At 53.9% G+C, this 24485-nt stretch overlaps 1 protein-coding gene and 1 long non-coding RNA gene across 6 annotated transcripts in view; both read right to left on the bottom strand.

The window, feature by feature from the left end:
• The window catches only part of LOC118379202 (netrin-4-like), a 100004-nt gene that overhangs the window by 42142 nt on the left and 33377 nt on the right, over nt 1-24485 (bottom strand). The gene's annotated exons all lie outside the window — the stretch shown is intronic.
• The window catches only part of LOC127908342 (uncharacterized), a 29853-nt gene continuing 13931 nt past the window's right edge, over nt 8564-24485 (bottom strand). The window contains exons 2-3 of one of the 2 annotated variants that reach the window (XR_008066924.1): nt 23732-23773; nt 8564-8653 (exon numbers count right to left, since the gene is read on the bottom strand). This is a non-coding gene — a long non-coding RNA (uncharacterized LOC127908342). Of the gene's footprint in view, nt 8654-16944; nt 16987-23731; nt 23774-24485 lie in introns of both variants that reach the window. The other variant, XR_008066925.1, reaches the window with a different exon arrangement.

Genomic DNA, 24485 nt, shown 5'->3' with positions numbered 1-24485 from the left:
GCATGACCTGACACAGCCCACAACACAGCATGACCTGACACAGCATGACCTGACACAGCCCAACACACAGCATGACCTGACACAGCCCAACACACAGCATGACCTGACACAGCCCAACACACAGCATGACCTGACACAGCCCAACACACAGCATGACCTGACACAGCATGTCCTGACACAGCCCAACACACAGCATGACCTGACACAGCATGACCTGACACAGCCCAACACACAGCATGACCTGACACAGCCCAACACACAGCATGACCTGACACAGCATAACCTGACACAGCCCAACACACAGCATGACCTGACACAGCCCAACACACAGCATAACCTGACACAGCCCAACACACAGCATGACCTGACACAGCCCAACACACAGCATGACCTGACACAGAATAACGTGACACAGCATGACCTGACACAGCCCAACACACAGCCCAACACACAGCATGACCTGACACAGCCCAACACAGCATAACCTGACACAGCCCAACACACAGCATGACCTGACACAGCCCAACACACAGCATGACTTGACACAGAATAACCTGACACAGCCCAACACACAGAATAACCTGACACAGCCCAACACACAGCATGACCTGACACAGCCCAACACACAGCATGACCTGACACAGCCCAACACACAGCATGACCTGACACAGCCCAACACACAGCATGACTTGACACAGCCCAACACACAGCATAACTTGACACAGAATAACCTGACACAGCCCAACACACAGCATGACCTGACACAGCCCAACACACAGCATGACCTGACACAGCCCAACACACAGCATGACCTGACACAGCATAACCTGACACAGCCCAACACACAGCATGACCTGACACAGCATGACCTGACACAGCATGACCTGACACAGCCCAACACACAGCCCAACACACAGCATGACCTGACACAGCCCAACACAGCATAACCTGACACAGCCCAACACACAGCATGTCCTGACACAGCCCAACACACAGCATGTCCTGACACAGCCCAACAGACAGCATGACCTGACACAGCCCAACACACAGCATGACCTGACACAGCCCAACACACAGCATGACCTGACACAGCCCAACACACAGCATGTCCTGACACAGCCCAACACACAGCATGTCCTGACACAGCCCAACACACAGCATGACCTGACACAGCCCAACACATAGCATAACCTGACACAGCCCAACACACAGCATGACCTGACACAGCCCAACACACAGCATGACCTGACACAGCCCAACACACAGCATGACTTGACACAGCCCAACACACAGCATAACTTGACACAGAATAACCTGACACAGCCCAACACACAGCATGACCTGACACAGCCCAACACACAGCATGACTTGACACAGCCCAAAACACAGCATGACCTGACACAGCCCAACACACAGCCCAACACACAGCATGACCTGGCACAGCATAACCTGACACAGCCCAACACACAGCCCAACACACAGCATGACCTGACACAGCATGACCTGACACAGCCCAACACACAGCATGACCTGACACAGCCCAACACACAGCATGACCTGACACAGCCCAACACACAGCATGACCTGACACAGCCCAACACACAGCATAACCTGACACAGCCCAACACACAGCATGACCTGACACAGCCCAACACACAGCATAACACACAGCATGTCCTGACACAGCCCAACACAGCATGACCTGACACAGCCCAACACACAGCATGACCTGACACAGCCCAACACACAGCATGACTTGACACAGAATAACCTGACACAGCCCAACACACAGAATAACCTGACACAGCCCAACACACAGCATGACCTGACACAGCCCAACACACAGCATGACCTGACACAGCCCAACACACAGCATGACCTGACACAGCCCAACACACAGCATGACCTGACACAGCCCAACACACAGCATGACCTGACACAGAATAACCTGACACAGCCCAACACACAGCATGACCTGACACAGCCCAACACACAGCATGACCTGACACAGCCCAACACACAGCATGACCTGACACAGCATAACCTGACACAGCCCAACACACAGCATGACCTGACACAGCATGACCTGACACAGCCCAACACACAGCATGACCTGACACAGCCCAACACACAGCATGACCTGACACAGCCCAACACACAGCATAACCTGACACAGCCCAACACACAGCATGACCTGACACAGCCCAACACGCACATGTCCTGACACAGCCCAACACACAGCATGTCCTGACACAGCCCAACACACAGCATGACCTGACACAGCCCAACACATAGCATAACCTGACACAGCCCAACACACAGCATGACCTGACACAGCCCAACACACAGCATGACCTGACACAGCCCAACACACAGCATGACCTGACACAGCCCAACACACAGCATGACCTGACACAGCCCAACACACAGCATGACCTGACACAGCCCAACACACAGCATGACCTGACACAGCCCAACACACAGCATAACCTGACACAGAATAACCTGACACAGCCCAACACACAGCATGACCTGACACAGCCCAACACACAGCATGACCTGACACAGCCCAACACACAGCATGACCTGACACAGCATGACCTGACACAGCCCAACACACAGCATGACCTGACACAGCATGACCTGACACAGCCCAACACACAGCATGACCTGACACAGCCCAACACACAGCATAACCTGACACAGCCCAACACACAGCATGACCTGACACAGCCCAACACGCAGCATGTCCTGACACAGCCCAACACACAGCATGTCCTGACACAGCCCAACACACAGCATGACCTGACACAGCCCAACACATAGCATAACCTGACACAGCCCAACACACAGCATGACCTGACACAGCCCAACACACAGCATGACCTGACACAGCCCAACACACAGCATGACCTGACACAGCCCAACACACAGCATGACCTGACACAGCCCAACACACAGCATGATGACACAGAATAACCTGACACAGCCCAACACACAGAATAACCTGACACAGCCCAACACACAGCATGACATGACACAGCCCAACACACAGCATGACCTTACACAGCCCAACACACAGCATGACCTGACACAGCCCAACACACAGCATGACCTGACACAGCCCAACACACAGCATGACCTGACACAGCCCAACACACAGCATGACCTGACACAGCCCAACACACAGCATGACCTGACACAGCCCAACACACAGCATGTCCTGACACAGCCCAACACACAGCATGTCCTGACACAGCCCAACACACAGCATGACCTGACACAGCCCAACACACAGCATGACCTGACACAGCATGACCTGACACAGCCCACAACACAGCATGACCTGACACAGCATGACCTGACAAAGCATGACCTGACACAGCCCAACACACAGCATGACCTGACACAGCATGACCTGAGACAGCCCACAACACAGCATGACCTGACACAGCCCAACACACAGCATGACCTGACACAGCCCAACACACAGCATGACCTGACACAGCCCAACACACAGCATGACCTGACACAGCCCAACACACAGCATGTCTTGACACAGCCCAAAACACAGCATGACCTGACACAGGCCAACACACAGCATGACCTGACACAGGCCCAACATAACCTGACACAGCCCAACACACAGCATGACCTGACACAGCCCAACACACAGCATAACCTGACACAGCCCAACACACAGCATGACCTGACACAGCCCAACACACAGCATGTCCTGACACAGCCCAAAACACAGCATGACCTGACACAGCCCAACACACAGCATGACCTAGCACAGCATAACCTGACACAGCCTAATACACAGACCAACACACAGCATGACCTGACACAGCATGACCTGACACAGCCCATCACACAACATGACCTGACACAGCATGACCTGAGACAGCCCACAACACAGCATGACCTGACACAGCCGAACACACAGCATGACCTGACACAGCCCAACAAACAGCAAGACCTGACACAGCCCAACACACAGCATGACCTGACACAGCCCAACACACAGCATGACCTGACACAGCCCAACACACAGTATAACCTGACACAGCCCAACACACAGCATAACCTGACACAGCCCAGCACACAGCATGACCTGACACAGCCCAACACACAGCATGACCTGACACAGCCCAACACACAGCATGACCTGACACAGCCCAACACACAGCATGACCTAACACAGCATAACCTGACACAGCCCAACACACAGCATGACACACAGCATGACCTGACACAGCATGACCTGACACAGCCCAACACACAGCATGACCTGACACAGCCCAACACACAGCATGACCTGACACAGCCCAACACACAGCATGACCTGACACAGCCCAACACACAGCATGACCTGACACAGCATGACCTGACACAGCCCAACACACAGCATGACCTGACACAGCATGACCTGACACAGCCCAACACACAGCATGACCTGACACAGCCCAACACACAGCATGACCTGACACAGCATGACCTGACACAGCCCAACACACAGCATGACCTGACACAGCCCAACACACAGCATAACCTGACACAGCCCAACACACAGCATGACCTGACACAGCCCAACACACAGCATGACCTGACACAGCCCAACACACAGCATGACCTGACACAGCCCAACACACAGCATGACCTGACACAGCGCAACACACAGCATGTCCTGACACAGCCCAACACACAGCATGACCTGACACAGCCCAACACACAGCATGACCTGACACAGCCCAACACACAGCATGACTTGACACAGAATAACCTGACACAGCCCAACACACAGCATAACCTGACACAGCCCAACACACAGCATGACCTGACACAGCATGACCTGACACAGCCCAACACACAGCATGACCTGACACAGCCCAACACACAGCATGACCTGACACAGCCCAACACACAGCATGACCTGACACAGAATAACGTGACACAGCCCAACACACAGCATGACCTGACACAGCCCAACACACAGCATGACCTGACACAGCCCAACACACAGCATGACCTGACACAGCCCAACACACAGCATGACCTGACACAGCATGACCTGACACAGCCCAACACACAGCATGACCTGACACAGCCCAACACACAGCATGACCTGACACAGCATGACCTGACACAGCCCAACACACAGCATGACCTGACACAGCCCAACACACAGCATGTCCTGACACAGCCCAACACACAGCATGACCTGACACAGCCCAACACACAGCATGACCTGACACAGCCCAACACACAGCATGACCTGACACAGAATAACGTGACACAGCCCAACACACAGAATAACCTGACACAGCCCAACACACAGCATGACATGACACAGCCCAACACACAGCATGACCTTACACAGCCCAACACACAGCATGACCTGACACAGCCCAACACACAGCATGACCTGACACAGCCCAACACACAGCATGACTTGACACAGCCCAACACACAGCATGACTTGACACAGAATAACCTGACACAGCCCAACACACAGCATGTCTTGACACAGCCCAAAACACAGCATGACCTGACACAGCCAAACACACAGCATGACCTAACACAGCATAACCTGACACAGCCCAATACACAGCCCAACACACAGCATGACCTGACACAGCATAACCTGACACAGCCCAACACACAGCATGACCTGACACAGCCCAACACACAGCATGACCTGACACAGCCCAACACACAGCATAACCTGACACAGCCCAACACACAGCATAACCTGACACAGCCCAACACACAGCATAACCTGACACAGCCCAACACACAGCATAACCTGACACAGCCCATAACACAGCATAACCTGACACAGCCCAACACACAGCATGTCCTGACACAGCCCAACACACAGCATGACCTGACACAGCCCAACACACAGCATGACCTGACACAGCCCAACACACAGCATGACCTGACACAGCCCAACACACAGCATAACCTGACACAGCCCAGCACACAGCATGACCTGACACAGCCCAACACACAGAATAACCTGACACAGCCCAACACACAGAATAACCTGACACAGCCCAACACACAGCATGACCTGACACAGCCCAACACACAGCATGACCTGACACAGCCCAACACACAGCATGACTTGACACAGCCCAACACACAGCATGACCTGACACAGCCCAACACAGCATGACCTGACACAGCCCAACACACAGCATGACTTGACACAGCCCAACACGCAGCATGACTTGACACAGAATAACCTGACACAGCCCAACACACAGCATGACCTGACACAGCCCAACACACAGCATGACCTGACACAGCCCAACACACAGCATGACCTGATACAGCATGACCTGACACAGCCCACAACACAGCATGACCTGACACAGCCCAACACACAGCATAACCTGACACAGCCCACAACACAGCATGACCTGACACAGCCCAACACACAGCATAACCTGACACAGCCCAACACACAGCATGACCTGACACAGCCCAACACACAGCATAACCTGACACAGCCCAACACACAGCATAACCTGACACAGCCCAACACACAGCATAACCTGACACAGCCCAACACACAGCATGACCTGACACAGCCCAACACACAGCATAACCTGACACAGCCCAACACACAGCATAACCTGACACAGCCCAACACACAGCATAACCTGACACAGCCCAACACACAGCATGTCTTGACACAGCCCAACACACAGCATGACCTGACACAGCCCAACACACAGCATGACCTGACACAGCCCAACACACAGCATGACCTGACACAGCCCAACACACAGCATAACCTGACACAGCCCAGCACACAGCATGACCTGACACAGCCCAACACACAGAATAACCTGACACAGCCCAACACACAGAATAACCTGACACAGCCCAACACACAGCATGACCTGACACAGCCCAACACACAGCATGACCTGACACAGCCCAACACACAGCATGACTTGACACAGCCCAACACACAGCATGACCTGACACAGCCCAACACAGCATGACCTGACACAGCCCAACACACAGCATGACTTGACACAGCCCAACACACAGCATAACATGACACAGCCCAACACACAGCATGACCTGACACAGTCCTACACACAGCATGACCTGACACAGCCCAACACACAGCATGACTTGACACAGCCCAACACACAGCATAACATGACACAGCCCAACACACAGCATGACTTGACACAGCCCAACACACAGCATGACTTGACACAGCATGACTTGACACAGCCCAACACACAGCATGACCTGACACAGCCCAACACAGCATGACCTGACACAGCCTAACACACAGCATGACCTGACACAGCCCAACACACAGCATAACCTGACACAGCCCAACACACAGCATGACCTGACACAGCCCAACACACAGCATAACCTGACACAGCCCAACACACAGCATAACCTGACACAGCCCAACACACAGCATCACCTGACACAGCCCACAACACAGCATGACCTGACACAGCCCAACACACAGCATAACCTGACACAGCCCAACACACAGCATGACCTGACACAGCCCAACACACAGCATAACCTGACACAGCCCAACACACAGCATAACCTGACACAGCCCAACACACAGCATGACCTGACACAGCCCAACACACAGCATAACGTGACACAGCCCAACACACAGCATAACCTGACACAGCCCAACACACAGAATAACCTGACACAGCCCAACACACAGCATGTCCTGACACAGCCCAACACACAGCATGACCTGACACGGCCCAACACACAGCATGACCTGACACAGCCCAACACACAGCATGACCTGGCACAGCCCAACACACAGCATAACCTGACACAGCCCAGCACACAGCATGACCTGACACAGCCCAGCACACAGCATGACCTGACACAGCCCAACACACAGCATGACCTGACACAGCCCAACACACAGCATGACCTGACACAGCCCAACACACAGCATGACCTGACACAGAATAACGTGACACAGCCCAACACACAGCATGACCTGACACAGCCCAACACACAGCATGACCTGACACAGAATAACGTGACACAGCCCAACACACAGCATGACCTGACACAGAATAACCTGACACAGCCCAACACACAGCATGACCTGACACAGCCCAACACACAGCATGACCTGACACAGCCCAACACACAGCATGACCTGACACAGCATGACCTGACACAGCCCAACACACAGCATGACCTGACACAGCCCAACACACAGCATGTCCTGACACAGCCCAACACACAGCATGTCCTGACACAGCCCAACACACAGCATGACCTGACAAGGCCCAACACACAGCATGACCTGACAAGGCCCAACACACAGCATGACCTGACACAGCCCAACACACAGCATGACCTGACACAGCTCAACACAGAGCATGACCTGACACAGCCCAACACACAGCATGACCTGACACAGCCCAACACACAGCATGACCTGACACAGCATGACCTGACACAGCCCAACACACAGCATGACCTGACACAGAATAACGTGACACAGCCCAACACACAGCATGACCTGACACAGCCCAACACACAGCATAACCTGACACAGCCCAACACACAGCATGACCTGACACAGCCCAACACACAGCATGACCTGACACAGCATGACCTGACACAGCCCAACACACAGCATGACCTGACACAGCCCAACACACAGCATGTCCTGACACAGCCCAACACACAGCATGTCCTGACACAGCCCAACACACAGCATGACCTGACAAGGCCCAACACACAGCATGACCTGACAAGGCCCAACACACAGCATGACCTGACACAGCCCAACACACAGCATGACCTGACACAGCTCAACACAGAGCATGACCTGACACAGCCCAACACACAGCATGACCTGACACAGCCCAACACACAGCATGACCTGACACAGCATGACCTGACACAGCCCAACACACAGCATGACTTGACACAGCCCAACACACAGCATGACTTGACACAGCCCAACACACAGCATGACCTGACACAGCCCAACACAGCATGACCTGACACAGCCCAACACACAGCATGACTTGACACAGCCCAACACACAGCATGACTTGACACAGCATGACTTGACACAGCCCAACACACAGCATGACCTGACACAGCCCAGCACACAGCATGACCTGACACAGCCCAACACACAGCATGACCTGACACAGCCCAACACACAGCATAACCTGACACAGCCCAGCACACAGCATGACCTGACACAGCCCAACACACAGCATGACCTGACACAGCCCAACACACAGCATGACCTGACACAGCCCAACACACAGCATGACCTGACACAGCCCAACACACAGCATGACCTGACACAGCCCAACACACAGCATGACCTGACACAGCCCAGCACACAGCATGACCTGACACAGCCCAACACACAGCATGACCTGACACAGCCCAACACACAGCATAAACTGACACAGCCCAACACACAGAATAACCTGACACAGCTCACAACACACAGCATGACCTGACACAGCCCAACACACAGCATGACCTGACACAGCCCAACACACAGGATGACTTGACACAGCCCAACACACAGCATGACCTGACACAGCCCAACACAGCATGACCTGACACAGCCCAACACACAGCATGACTTGACACAGCCCAACACGCAGCATGACTTGACACAGAATAACCTGACACAGCCCAACACACAGCATGACTTGACACAGCCCAACACACAGCATGACTTGACACAGCATGACTTGACACAGCCCAACACACAGCATGACCTGACACAGCCCAACACAGCATGACCTGACACAGCCCAACACACAGCATAACCTGACACAGCCCAACACACAGCATAACCTGACACAGACCAACACACAGCATAACCTGACACAGCCCAACACACAGCATGACCTGACACAGCCCAACACACAGCATAACCTGACACAGCCCAACACAGCATGACCTGACACAGCCTAACACACAGCATGACCTGACACAGCCCAACACACAGCATAACCTGACACAGCCCAACACACAGCATGACCTGACACAGCCCAACACACAGCATAACCTGACACAGCCCAACACACAGCATAACCTGACACAGCCCAACACACAGCATAACCTGACACAGCCCACAACACAGCATGACCTGACACAGCCCAACACACAGCATAACCTGACACAGCCCAACACACAGAATGACCTGACACAGCCCAACACACAGCATAACCTGACACAGCCCAACACACAGCATAACCTGACACAGCCCAACACACAGCATGACCTGACACAGCCCAACACACAGCATAACCTGACACAGCCCAACACACAGCATAACCTGACACAGCCCAACACACAGCATAACCTGACACAGCCCAACACACAGCATGTCCTGACACAGCCCAACACACAGCATGACCTGACACGGCCCAACACACAGCATGACCTGACACAGCCCAACACACAGCATGACCTGACACAGCCCAACACACAGCATAACCTGACACACAGCACACAGCATGACCTGACACAGCCCAGCACACAGCATGACCTGACACAGCCCAACACACAGCATAACCTGACACAGCCCAACACACAGCATGACCTGACACAGCCCAACACACAGCATGACCTGACACAGCCCAACACATAGCATAACCTTACACAGCCCAACACACAGCATGACCTGACACAGCCCAACACACAGCATGACCTGACACAGCCCAACACACAGCATGACCTGACACAGCCCAACACACAGCATGACCTGACACAGAATAACGTGACACAGCCCAACACACAGCATGACCTGACACAGCCCAACACACAGCATGACCTGACACAGAATAACGTGACACAGCCCAACACACAGCATGACCTGACACAGAATAACATGACACAGCCCAACACACAGCATGACCTGACACAGCCCAACACACAGCATAACCTGACACAGCCCAACACACAGCATGACCTGACACAGCCCAACACACAGCATGACCTGACACAGCATGACCTGACACAGCCCAACACACAGCATGACCTGACACAGCATGACCTGACACAGCCCAACACACAGCATGACCTGACACAGCCCAACACAGCATGTCCTGACACAGCCCAACACACAGCATGTCCTGACACAGCCCAACACACAGCATGACCTGACAAGGCCCAACACACAGCATGACCTGACAAGGCCCAACACACAGCATGACCTGACACAGCCCAACACACAGCATGACCTGACACATCTCAACACACAGCATGACCTGACACAGCCCAACACACAGCATGACCTGACACAGCATGACCTGACACAGCCCAACACACAGCATGACTTGACACAGCCCAACACACAGCATGACCTGACACAGCCCAACACAGCATGACCTGACACAGCCCAACACACAGCATGACTTGACACAGCCCAACACACAGCATGACTTGACACAGCATGACTTGACACAGCCCAACACACAGCATGACCTGACACAGCCCAGCACACAGCATGACCTGACACAGCCCAACACACAGCATGACCTGACACAGCCCAACACACAGCATAACCTGACACAGCCCAGCACACAGCATGACCTGACACAGCCCAACACACAGCATGACCTGACACAGCCCAACACACAGCATGACCTGACACAGCCCAACACACAGCATGACCTGACACAGCCCAACACACAGCATGACCTGACAAAACCCAACACACAGCATGACCTGACACAGCCCAGCACACAGCATGACCTGACACAGCCCAACACACAGCATGACCTGACACAGCCCAACACACAGCATAACCTGACACAGCCCAACACACAGAATAACCTGACACAGCCCAACACACAGCATGACCTGACACAGCCCAACACACAGCATGACCTGACACAGCCCAACACACAGGATGACTTGACACAGCCCAACACACAGCATGACCTGACACAGCCCAACACAGCATGACCTGACACAGCCCAGCACACAGCATGACCTGACACAGCCCAACACACAGCATGACCTGACACAGCCCAACACACAGCATAACCTGACACAGCCCAACACACAGAATAACCTGACACAGCCCAACACACAGCATGACCTGACACAGCCCAACACACAGCATGACCTGACACAGCCCAACACACAGGATGACTTGACACAGCCCAACACACAGCATGACCTGACACAGCCCAACACAGCATGACCTGACACAGCCCAACACACAGCATGACCTGACACAGCCCAACACACAGCATGACCTGACACAGAATAACGTGACACAGCCCAACACACAGCATGACCTGACACAGCCCAACACACAGCATGACCTGACACAGCATAACGTGACACAGCCCAACACACAGCATGACCTGACACAGCCCAACACAGCATAACCTGACACAGCCCAACACACAGCATGACCTGACACAGCCCAACACACAGCATGACCTGACACAGCATGACCTGACACAGCCCAACACACAGCATGACCTGACACAGCCCAACACACAGCATGACCTGACACAGCCCAACACACAGCATGACCTGACACAGAATAACCTGACACAGCCCAACACACAGCATGACCTGACACAGAATAACCTGACACAGCCCAACACACAGCATAACCTGACACAGCCCAACACACAGCATAACCTGACACAGCCCAGCACACAGCATGACCTGACACAGCATGACCTGACACAGCCCAACACACAGCATGACCTGACACAGCATGACCTGACACAGCCCAACACACAGCATGACCTGACACAGCCCAACACGCAGCATGTCCTGACACAGCCCAACACACAGCATGTCCTGACACAGCCCAACACACAGCATGACCTGACAAGGCCCAACACACAGCATGACCTGACAAGGCCCAACACACAGCATGACCTGACACAGCCCAACACACAGCATGACCTGACACATCTCAACACACAGCATGACCTGACACAGCCCAACACACAGCATGACCTGACACAGCATGACCTGACACAGCCCAACACACAGCATGACTTGACACAGCCCAACACACAGCATGACCTGACACAGCCCAACACAGCCCAACACACAGCATGACTTGACACAGCCCAACACACAGCATGACTTGACACAGCATGACTTGACACAGCCCAACACACAGCATGACCTGACACAGCCCAGCACACAGCATGACCTGACACAGCCCAACACACAGCATGACCTGACACAGCCCAACACACAGCATAACCTGACACAGCCCAGCACACAGCATGACCTGACACAGCCCAACACACAGCATGACCTGACACAGCCCAACACACAGCATGACCTGACACAGCCCAACACACAGCATGACCTGACACAGCCCAACACACAGCATGACCTGACACAACCCAACACACAGCATGACCTGACACAGCCCAGCACACAGCATGACCTGACACAGCCCAACACACAGCATGACCTGACACAGCCCAACACACAGCATAACCTGACACAGCCCAACACACAGAATAACCTGACACAGCCCAACACACAGCATGACCTGACACAGCCCAACACACAGCATGACCTGACACAGCCCAACACACAGGATGACCTGACACAGCCCAACACACAGCATGACCTGACACAGCCCAACACAGCATGACCTGACACAGCCCAACACACAGCATGACTTGACACAGCCCAACACGCAGCATGACTTGACACAGAATAACCTGACACAGCCCAACACACAGTATGACTTGACACAGCCCAACACACAGCATGACTTGACACAGCATGACTTGACACAGCCCAACACACAGCATGACCTGACACAGCCCAACACAGCATGACCTGACACAGCCCAACACACAGCATGACCTGACACAGCCCAACACACAGCATGACCTGACACAGCATGTCCTGACACAGCCCAACACACAGCATGACCTGACACAGCCCAACACACAGCATGACCTGACACAGCCCAACACACAGCATGACTTGACACAGCCCAACACACAGCATGACTTGACACAGCCCAACACACAGCATGACCTGACACAGCCCAACACAGCATGACCTGACACAGCCCAACACACAGCATGACTTGACACAGCCCAACACACAGCATGACTTGACACCATGACTTGACACAGCCCAACACACAGCATGACCTGACACAGCCCAACACAGCATGACCTGACACAGCCTAACACACAGCATGACCTGACACAGCCCAACACACAGCATGACCTGACACAGCATGACCTGACACAGCCCACAACACAGCATGACCTGACACAGCCCAACACACAGCATAACCTGACACAGCCCACAACACAGCATGACCTGACACAGCCCAACACACAGCATAACCTGACACAGCCCAACACACAGCATGACCTGACACAGCCCAACACACAGCATAACCTGACACAGCCCAACACACAGCATAACCTGACACAGCCCAACACACAGCATAACCTGACACAGCATGACCTGACACAGCCCAACACACAGCATAACCTGACACAGCCCAGCACACAGCATGACCTGACACAGCCCAGCACACAGCATGACCTGACACAGCCCAACACACAGCATGACCTGACACAGCCCAACACACAGAATGACCAGACGCAGGCCCAACATGACCTGACACAGCCCAACACACAGCATGACCTGACACAGCCCAACACATAGCATAACCTGAGACAGCCCAACACACAGCATGACCTGACACAGCCCAACACACAGCATGACCTGACACAGCCCAACACATAGCATGACCTGACACAGCCCAACACACAGCATGACCTGACACAGAATAACGTGACACAGCCCAACACACAGCATGACCTGACACAGCCCAACACACAGCATGACCTGACACAGAATAACCTGACACAGCCCAACACACAGCATGACCTGACACAGAATAACCTGACACAGCCCAACACACAGCATGACCTGACACAGCCCAACACACAGCATAACCTGACACAGCCCAACACACAGCATGACCTGACACAGCCCAACACACAGCATGACCTGACACAGAATAACGTGACACAGCCCAACACACAGCATGACCTGACACAGCATGACCTGACACAGCCCAACACACAGCATGACCTGACACAGCCCAACACACAGCATGTCCTGACACAGCCCAACACACAGCATGACCTGACACAGCCCAACACACAGCATGACCTGACAAGGCCCAACACACAGCATGACCTGACAAGGCCCAACACACAGCATGACCTGACACAGCCCAACACACAGCATGACCTGACACATCTCAACACACAGCATGACCTGACACAGCCCAACACACAGCATGACCTGACACAGCATGACCTGACACAGCCCAACACACAGCATGACCTGACACAGCCCAACACACAGCATGTCCTGACACAGCCCAACACAGCATGACCTGACACAGCCCAACACACAGCATGACTTGACACAGCCCAACACACAGCATGACTTGACACAGCATGACTTGACACAGCCCAACACACAGCATGACCTGACACAGCCCAGCACACAGCATGACCTGACACAGCCCAACACACAGCATAACCTGACACAGCCCAACACACAGCATAACCTGACACAGCCCAGCACACAGCAGACCTGACACAGCCCAACACACCATGACCACACAGCCCAACACACAGCATGACCTGACACAGCCCAACACACAGCATGACCTGGACACAGCCCAACACACAGCATGACCTGACAAAACCCAACACACAGCATGACCTGACACAGCCCAGCACACAGCATGACCTGACACAGCCCAACACACAGCATGACCTGACACAGCCCAACACACAGCATAACCTGACACAGCCCAACACACAGAATAACCTGACACAGCCCAACACACAGCATGACCTGACACAGCCCAACACACAGCATGACCTGACACAGCCCAACACACAGCATGACTTGACACAGCCCAACACACAGCATGACCTGACACAGCCCAACACAGCATGACCTGACACAGCCCAACACACAGCATGACTTGACACAGCCCAACACGCAGCATGACTGACACAGCATAACCTGACACAGCCCAACACACAGCATGACCTGACACAGCATGACTTGACACAGCCCAACACACAGCATGACCTGACACAGCCCACACACAGCATGACCTGACACAGCCCAACACACAGCATGACCTGACACAGCCCAACACCCATGACCACACAGCATGTCCTGACACAGCCCAACACACAGCATGACCTGACACAGCCCAACACACAGCATGACCTGACACAGCCCAACACACAGCATGACCTGACACAGAATAACGTGACACAGCCCAACACACAGCATGACCTGACACAGAATAACCTGACACAGCCCAACACACAGCATAACCTGACACAGCCCAACACACAGCATAACCTGACACAGCCCAACACACAGCATGACCTGACACAGCCCAACACACAGCATGACCTGACACAGCATGACCTGACACAGCCCAACACACAGCATGACCTGACACAGCATGACCTGACACAGCCCAACACACAGCATGACCTGACACAGCCCAACACGCAGCATGTCCTGACACAGCCCAACACACAGCATGTCCTGACACAGCCCAACACACAGCATGACCAAGGCCCAACACACAGCATGACCTGACAAGGCCCAACACACAGCATGACCTGACACAGCCCAACACACAGCATGACCTGACACATCTCAACACACAGCATGACCTGACACAGCCCAACACACAGCATGACCTGGCACAGCATAACCTGACACAGCCCAACACACAGCATGACCTGACACAGCACAACACACAGCATGACCTGACACAGCCCAACACAGCATGACCTGACACAGCCCAACACACAGCATGACCTGACACAGCCCAACACACAGCATGACCTGACACAGCATAACCTGACACAGCCCAACACACAGCATGACCTGACACAGCCCACACACAGCATGACCTGACACAGCCCAACACACAGCATGACCTGACACAGCCCAACACACAGCATAACCTGACACAGCCCAACACACAGCATGACCTGACACAGCCCAACACACAGCATGACCTGACACAGCCCAACACACAGCATGACCTGACACAGCCCAACACACAGCATGACCTGACACAGCCCAACACACAGCATGACCTGACACAGCCCAACACACAGCATGACACTGCACACAGCATGACCTGACACAGCCCAACACACAGCATGACCTGACACAGCCCAACACACAGCATAACCTGACACAGCCCAACACACAGAATAACCTGACACAGCCCAACACACAGCATGACCTGACACAGCCCAACACACAGCATGACCTGACACAGCCCAACACACAGCATGACCTGACACAGCCCAACACACAGCATGACCTGACACAGCCCAACACAGCATGACCTGCCCAACACACAGCATGACTTGACACACAACACACAGCATGACTGACACAGAATAACCTGACACAGCCCAACACACAGCATGACCTGACACAGCCCAACACACAGCATGACCTGACACAGCATGACTTACACAGCCCAACACACAGCATGACCTGAACACAACACAGCATGACCTGACACAGCCCAACACACAGCATGACCTGACACAGCCCAACACAGCATGACCTGACACACACAGCCCAAACACACAGCATGACCTGACACAGCCCAACACAGCATGACCTGACACAGCCCAACACACAGCATGACCTGACACAGCCCAACACACAGCATGACCTGACACAGCCCAACACACAGCATGACCTGACACAGCCCAACACAGCATGACCTGACACAGCCCAACACACAGCATGACCTGACACAGCCCAACACACAGCATGACTTGACACAGCCTGACACAGCCCAACACACAGCATGACCTGACACAGCCCAACACAGCATGACCTGACACAGCCTAACACACAGCATGACCTGACACAGCCCAACACACAGCATGACCTGACACAGACCTGACACAGCCCACAACACAGCATGACCTGACACAGCCCAACACACAGCATAACCTGACACAGCCCACAACACAGCATGACCTGACACAGCCCAACACACACATAACCTGACACAGCCCAACACACAGCATGACCTGACACAGCCCAACACACAGCATAACCTGACACAGCCCAACGTGACACAGCATGACCTGACACAGCCCAACACACAGCCCAACACACAGCATGACCTGACACAGCCCAACACACAGCATAACCTGACACCGCCCAACACAGCATGACCTGACACAGCCCAACACACAGCATGACCTGACACAGCCCAACACACAGCATGACTTGACACAGCATAACCTGACACAGCCCAACACACAGCATGACCTGGCACAGCCCAACACACAGCATAACCTGACACAGCCCAACACACAGCATGACCTGACACAGCCCACACACAGCATGACCTGACACAGCCCAACACACAGCATAACCTGACACAGCCCAACACACAGCATGACCTGACACAGCCCAACACACAGCATAACCTGACACAGCCCAACACACAGCATAACCTGACACAGCCCAACACACAGCATGTCTTGACACAGCCCAAAACACAGCATGACCTGACACAGCCCAACACACAGCATGACCTGACACAGCCCAACACAGCATGACCTGACACAGCCCAACACACAGCATAACCTGACACAGCCCAACACACAGCATAACCTTACACAGCCCAACACACAGCATGACCTGACACAGCACAACACACAGCATGACCTGACACAGCCCAACACACAGCATGACCTGACACAGCCCAACACAGCATAACCTGACACAGCCCAAAACACAGCATGACCTGACACAGCCCAACACACAGCATGACCTGACACAGCCCAACACAGCATGACCTGACACAGCCCAACACATAGCATGACCTGACACTAACCTGACACAGCCCAACACACAGCATGACCTGACACAGCCCAACACACAGCATGACCTGACACAGCCCAACACACAGCATGACCTGACACAGCCCAACACACAGCATGACCTGACACAGCCCAACACACAGCATGACTTGACACAGAATAACCTGACACAGCCCAACACACAGCATGACCTGACACAGCCCAACACACAGCATAACCTGACACAGCCCAACACAGCATGTCCTGACACAGCCCAACACACAGCATGACCTGACACAGCCCAACACACAGCATGACCTGACACAGCCCAACACACATGACCTGACACAGCCCAACACACAGCATGACCTGACACAGCATGACCACACACACACACAGCATGACCTGACACAGCCCAACACACAGCATGACCTGACACAGCCCAACACACAGCATGACCTGACACAGCACAGCATAACCTGACACAGCCCAACACACAGCATGACCTGACACAGCCCAACACACAGCAACCTGACACACAGCATGACCTGACACAGCACACAGCAACACACAGCATAACCTGACACAGCCCAACACACAGCATGACCTGACACAGCCCAACACACAGCATGACCTGACACAGCCCAACACACAGCATGACCTGACACAGCCCAACACACAGCATGACCTGACACAGCCCAACACACAGCATGACCTGACACAGAATAACCCAACACACAGCATGACCTGACACAGCCCAACACACAGCATGACATGACACAGCCCAACACACAGCATGACCTGACACAGAATGACCTGACACAGCCCACACACAGCATGACCTGACACAGCCCAACACACAGCATAATGACCAGCCCACAACACAGCATGACCACACTGCCCAACACACAGCCCAACACACAGCATGACCTGACACAGCCCAACACACAGCATAACACACACAGCATGACACAGCCCAACACACAGCATGACCTGACACAGACACAACCCAACACACAGCATGACCTGACACAGCCCAACACACAGCATGACCTGACACAGCCCAACACACAGCATGACCTGACACAGCCCAACACACAGCATGACCTGACACAGCCCAACACACAGCATGACCTGACACAGCCCAACACACAGCATGACCTGACACAGCATGACCTGACACAGCCCAACACACAGCATGACCTGACACAGCCCAACACACAGCATGACCTGACACAGCCCAACACACAGCATGACCTGACACAGCCCAACACACAGCATGACCTGACACAGCATGACCTGACACAGCCCAACACACAGCATGACCTGACACAGCCCAACACACAGCATGTCCTGACACAGCCCAACACACAGCATGACCTGACACAGCATGACCTGACACAGCCCAACACACAGCATGACCTGACACAGCCCAACACACAGCATGACCTGACACAGCCCAACACACACAGCATGACCTGACACAGCCCAACACACAGCATGACCTGACACAGCCCACACACAGCATGACCTGACACAGCCCAACACACAGCATGACCTGACACAGCCCAACACACAGCATGACCTGACACAGCCCAACACACATGACCTGACACAGCATGACCTGACACAGCCCAACACACAGCATGACAACACACAGCATAACCTGACACAGCCCAACACAGCACCTGACACAGCCCAACACACAGTATAACCTGACACAGCCCAACACACAGCATGACCTGACACAGCCCAACACACAGCATAACCTGACACAGCCCAACACACAGCATAACCTGACACAGCCCAACACACAGCATAACCTGACACAGCCCAACACACAGCATGACCTGACACAGCCCAACACACAGCCACAACACACAGCATGTCCTGACACAGCCCAACACACAGCACCTGACACAGCCCAACACACAGCATGACCTGACACAGCCCAACACAGCATGACCTGACACAGCCCAACACACAGCATTACCTGACACAGCCCAGCACACAGCATGACCTGACACAGCTCAACACACAGCATGACCTGACACAGCCCAACACACAGCATGACCTGACACAGCCCAACACACAGCATGACCTGACACAGCCCAACACATAGCATAACCTGACACAGCCCAACACACAGCATGACCTGACACAGCCCAACACACAGCATGACCTGCCCAACACAGCATGACCTGACACAGCCCAACACACAGCATGACCTGACACAGAATAACCTGACACAGCCCACAACACACAGCATGACCTGACACAGCCCAACACACAGCATGACCTGACACAGCCCAACACACAGCATGTCCTGACACAGCCCAACACACAGCATGACTTGACACAGCCCAACACACAGCATGACCTGACACAGCCCAACACACAGCATAACCTGACACAGCCCAACACACAGCATGACCTGACACAGCCCAACACACAGCATAACCTGACACAGCCCAACACACAGCATAACCTGACACAGCCAACACACAGCATAACCTGACACAGCCCAACACACAGCATGACCTGACACAGCCCAACACACAGCATAACCTGACACAGCCCAACACACAGCATGTCCTGACACAGCCCAACACACAGCATGACCTGACACAGCCCAACACACAGCATGACCTGACACAGCCCAACACAGCATGACCTGACACAGCCCAACACACAGCATTACCTGACACAGCCCAGCACACAGCATGACCTGACACAGCCCAACACACAGCATGACCTGACACAGCCCAACACACAGCATGACCTGACACAGCCCAACACACAGCATGACCTGACACAGCCCAACACATAGCATAACCTGACACAGCCCAACACACAGCATGACCTGACACAGCCTAACACACAGCATGACCTGACACAGCCCAACACATAGCATGACCTGACACAGCCCAACACAGCATGACCTGACACAGAATAACCTGACACAGCCCACAACACACAGCATGACCTGACACAGCCCAACACACAGCATGACCTGACACAGCCCAACACACAGCATGACCTGACACAGCCCAACACACAGCATGACTTGACACAGCCCAACACACAGCATGACTTGACACAGAATAACCTGACACAGCCCAACACACAGCATGACCTGACACAGCCCAACACACAGCATGACCTGACACAGCCCAACACACACATGACCTGACACAGAATGACCACAGCCCACAACACAGCATGACCTGGCACAGCCCAACACACAGCATAACCTGACACAGCCCACACACAGCATGACCTGACACAGCCCAACACACAGCATAACCTGACACAGCCCAACACACAGCATGACCTGACACAGCCCAACACACAGCATAACCTGACACAGCCCAACACACAGCATGACCTGACACAGCCCAACACACAGCATGACCTGACACAGCCCAACACACATCATAACCTGACACAGCCCAACACACAGCATGACCTGACACAGCCCAACACACAGCATGACCTGACACAGCCCAACACACAGCATGACCTGACACAGCCCAACACACAGCATGACCTGACACAGCCCAAACACAGCATGACCTGACACAGCCCAACACACAGCATGACCTGACACAGCCCAACACACAGCATAACCTGACACAGCATGTCCTGACACAGCCCAACACAGCATGACCTGACACAGCATGACCTGACACAGCCAACACACAGCATGACCTGACACAGCATGACCTGACACAGCCCAACACACAGCATGACCTGACACAGCCCAACACACAGCATGACCTGACACAGCCCAACACACAGCATGACCTGACACAGCCCAACACACAGCATGACTTGACACAGCCCAACACACAGCATGACCTGACACAGCCCAACACAGCATGACCTGACACAGCCCAACACACAGCATGACCTGACACAGCCCAACACACAATGACTTGACACAGCATGACCTGACACAGCCCAACACACAGCATGACCTGACACAGCCCAACACAGCATGACCTGACACAGCCTAACACACAGCATGACCTGACACAGCCCAACACACAGCATGACCTGACACAGCATGACCTGACACAGCCCACACACAGCATGACCTGACACAGCCCAACACACAGCATAACCTGACACAGCCCACACACAGCATGACCTGACACAGCCCAACACACAGTATAACCTGACACAGCCCAACACACAGCATGACCTGACACAGCCCAACACACAGCATAACCTGACACAGCCCAACACACAGCATAACCTGGACACAGCCCAACACACAGCATAACCTGACACAGCCCAACACACAGCATGACCTGACACAGCCCAACACACAGCATAACCTGACACAGCCCAACACACAGCATGACCTGACACAGCCCAACACACAGCATAACCTGACACAGCCCAACACACAGCATGACCTGACACAGCCCAACACACAGCATGACCTGACACAGCCCAACACACAGCATAACCTGACACAGCCCAACACACAGCATGACCTGACACAGCCCAACACACAGCATGACCTGACACAGCCCAACGTGACACAGCATGACCTGACACAGCCCAACACACAGCATGACCTGACACAGCCCAACACAGCATGACCTGATACTGCCCAACACAGCATGACTTGACACTGCCCAACACACAGCATGACTTGACACAGAATAACCTGACACAGCCCAACACACAGCATGACCTGACACAGCCCAACACAGCATGACCTGACACAGCCCAACACACAGCATGACCTGACACAGCCCAACACACAGCATGACCTGACACAGCATAACCTGACACAGCCCAACACACAGCATGACCTGACACAGCCCAACACACAGCATAACCTGACACAGCCCAACACACAGCATAACCTGACACAGCCCAACACACAGCATGACCTGACACAGCCCAACACACAGCATGACCTGACACAGCCCAACACACAGCATAACCTGACACAGCCCAACACACAGCATGACCTGACACAGCCCAACACACAGCATGACCTGACACAGCCCAACACACAGCATGACCTGACACAGCCCAACACAGCATGACCTGACACAGAATAACGTGACACAGCCCAACACACAGCATGACCTGACACAGCCCAACACACAGCATGACCTGACACAGCCCAACACACAGCATGACCTGACACAGCCCAACACACAGCATGACTGACACAGCCCAACACACAGCATGACTTGACACAGAATAACCTGACACAGCCCAACACACAGCATGACCTGACACAGCCCAACACACAGCATGACCTGACACAACACACAACATGACCTGACACAGAATGACCTGACACAGCCCACAACACAGCATGACCTGGCACAGCCCAACACACAGCATAACCTGACACAGCCCACAACACAGCATGACCTGACACAGCCCAACACACAGCATAACCTGACACAGCCCAACACACAGCATGACCTGACACAGCCCAACACACAGCATAACCTGACACAGCCCAACACACAGCATGACCTGACACAGCCCAACACACAGCATAAC

The sequence above is a fragment of the Oncorhynchus keta genome, chromosome 17 (genome assembly GCF_023373465.1).
Source record: "Oncorhynchus keta strain PuntledgeMale-10-30-2019 chromosome 17, Oket_V2, whole genome shotgun sequence".
Taxonomy (NCBI): Eukaryota; Metazoa; Chordata; class Actinopteri; order Salmoniformes; family Salmonidae; genus Oncorhynchus; species Oncorhynchus keta.
Note: the sequence above shows the minus strand (reverse complement) of the source record. Positions and strands in the feature narration are given on the sequence as shown.